Source organism: Penaeus chinensis, chromosome 22, assembly GCF_019202785.1.
Source record: "Penaeus chinensis breed Huanghai No. 1 chromosome 22, ASM1920278v2, whole genome shotgun sequence".
Taxonomy (NCBI): Eukaryota; Metazoa; Arthropoda; class Malacostraca; order Decapoda; family Penaeidae; genus Penaeus; species Penaeus chinensis.
The window spans coordinates 12,103,277-12,105,776 of NC_061840.1; the positions used below are offsets into that span (position 1 = coordinate 12,103,277).

The window sequence follows — 2,500 nt, forward strand, 5'->3', positions numbered from 1 at the left end:
AGAGAAAAAAATGCAATAAATAATATTTTTTGTTGATTTTTTAATTGTAAAGGCAAGACAACACACTCTTACAGTAACTCAATACATGCAGGGTATACCACGCCAAGGTCTTATAATATTGTAAAGTGTGATAATACATACTAATGTGCTATGCTGGTCCTGAGCTGTCTTTGAAAAGATTTCCATCAAATGAGCTGTGTCTGACTAACTTGATGAAATTCTTTGCTTCTTTTACAATGTGACAGCCAAATGGAGAGAGAGAGAGAGAGAGAGAGAGAGAGAGAGAGAGAGAGAGAGAGAGAGAGAGAGAGAGAGAGAGAGAGAGAGAGAGAGAGAGAGAGAGAGAGGCAGAGAGGCAGAGAGGCAGAGAGGCAGAGAGGCAGAGAGGCAGAGAGGCAGAGAGGCAGAGAGGCAGAGAGGCAGAGAGGCAGAGAGACAGAGAGACAGAGAGACAGAGAGACAGAGAGACAGAGAGACAGAGAGACAGAGAGACAGAGAGACAGAGAGACAGAGAGACAGAGAGACAGAGAGACAGAGAGACAGAGAGATAGAGATAGAGATAGAGATAGAGATAGAGATAGAGATAGAGATAGAGATAGAGAGATAGAGAGAGAGATAGAGAGAGATAGAGAGAAAAGAGAGAGAAAAGAGATAGAGAGAGATAGAGAGAAAAGAGAGAGAAGAGAGAGAGAGAGAGAGAGAGAGAGAGAGAGAGAGAGAGAGAGAGAGAGAGAGAGAGAGAGAGAGAGAGAGAGAGAGAGAGAGAGAGAGAGAGAGAGAGAGAGAGAGAGCGAAAGGAACATTCCTGTGACCAGTTTCCATATATCAAAAATACTATCTATGAATGTTATACAAAATGAAAGGATAGTTACAACTAATTGTTCATTTTCCAATTAAGATAAAACGAATACTTAATTTAAGATTCATGAATAGAGAAATTTTAAAACACTTGTCATGTGTTTGATAGATATATGGCAGAATCTTTTTTTCTTCTTCCTCAAGCACATCTCATCTCTAATTTCAATTGTTGCAATTTTCAGAAAAAGAGCAAATTTAACCTAGAGCAACCACTTGTTAAGCAAGACTAATAGTTGCAGCAACACCATCTTTTCTCTCCTAAACCCGAATATTTGAAGGCATGCATTGGCAAAGGTGTTCTTAGACCAAATGCCTGAAAAAGCATCAAATGTTAAGTTATATCAAACTTTATCTTTAACATAAGAAGCTTAATGCCCTTTATCTCATATAGAAGACCTTCATTTTTAAACAACTATAGGGCATACATTCTCATGATTGAAAAAAATTCAACTCAACTTGGCCTCATCAAGTCTTTTTCATTCTAATCAGCTGATACTTAACCCAATGCCACCAGGAAAATGATGTTCAAAGTCATACTGTTCTATGAAACAGATCTATTGTTCAAGCTGTTTGTTTGGTTGTTTGACCTGGGAACAAAACAGCCCAGTCTAAACAAGTATGGGGTCTACTCACACCTACACGAACCAGATACTAGCTTAACAGAGTCAAGTTGGTAAATTGATCATGCCAGCCCCTGATCAGGTTGCCACAAAGGTCCATGTACTCAATTTCACCAGTTTTGCTCAGGTAAGTGGACAGAGGTCAAAGCATATATAGGGGCCCATCAAGCACAAGGAAAGAGACGTCTTTAGCAATGGCTATTGTAAGCAAAGGAAGAAAGTCATCCTATACACAGCAGACATATAATTAAATAGAATGGCTGCCTCTCATCAAAAAAATATGAATACACAAATAAAATGAATCAAATAAACATACAAAAAGATCTTGTTGAAGGGTATGTAAACATTCTATCTTTTTCTGGTCTGATCACAATAGAAGAAAGAAGAAATAAATAAGGAAGAAAGAATATTGTTAGGCTGTAGACTATATTATTTATTTCAACTGGTAGATCATTCTGATTACATAGTTTTCCAGACTGTTAATGATTTAATGTATGTCCATAAAATATGATGGAAAATACTCTTTACCACTTTTGTTTGCCACTAACTCATAAAAGATAGCTAGTTTTGAAATAATTCTTAAACTGTTACGAATTATTGGAGATGCTATCTTAATGTATGTCTGTAAAATATGATGGTAAATACTCTGTACCACTTTTGTTTGCCCCTAACCCATAAAAGATAGCTAGTTTTGAAATAATTCTTAAATCATTATGAAATATTGGAGATGCTATCTTAATGTAAGTCCATAAAATATGATGGTAAATACTCTGTACCACATATGTTTGCCACTAACCCATAAAAGATAGCTAGTTTTGAAATAATTCTTAAATTATTATTGAATCAATATCTTACATAAAAGTCTTAATGTTTAACATGCAAGAATATAAAACATGTATAAACATGTATCATAATAAGGACTAAAGATTGAATATCAACTTGCCTTTGAGTGTTTGGAAATGTACACTAGCACAAATAACATTGGCTAGCAATGCAGAGAAAAGCATGCAACAAAGGGAAAT

General features: G+C 35.8%; 1 protein-coding gene across 4 annotated transcripts in view; it reads right to left on the reverse strand.

The window, feature by feature from the left end:
• Positions 1 to 2,500, reverse strand: part of LOC125036845 (ATP-binding cassette sub-family B member 6-like) — a 66,205-nt gene that overhangs the window by 15,904 nt on the left and 47,801 nt on the right. The gene's annotated exons all lie outside the window — the stretch shown is intronic.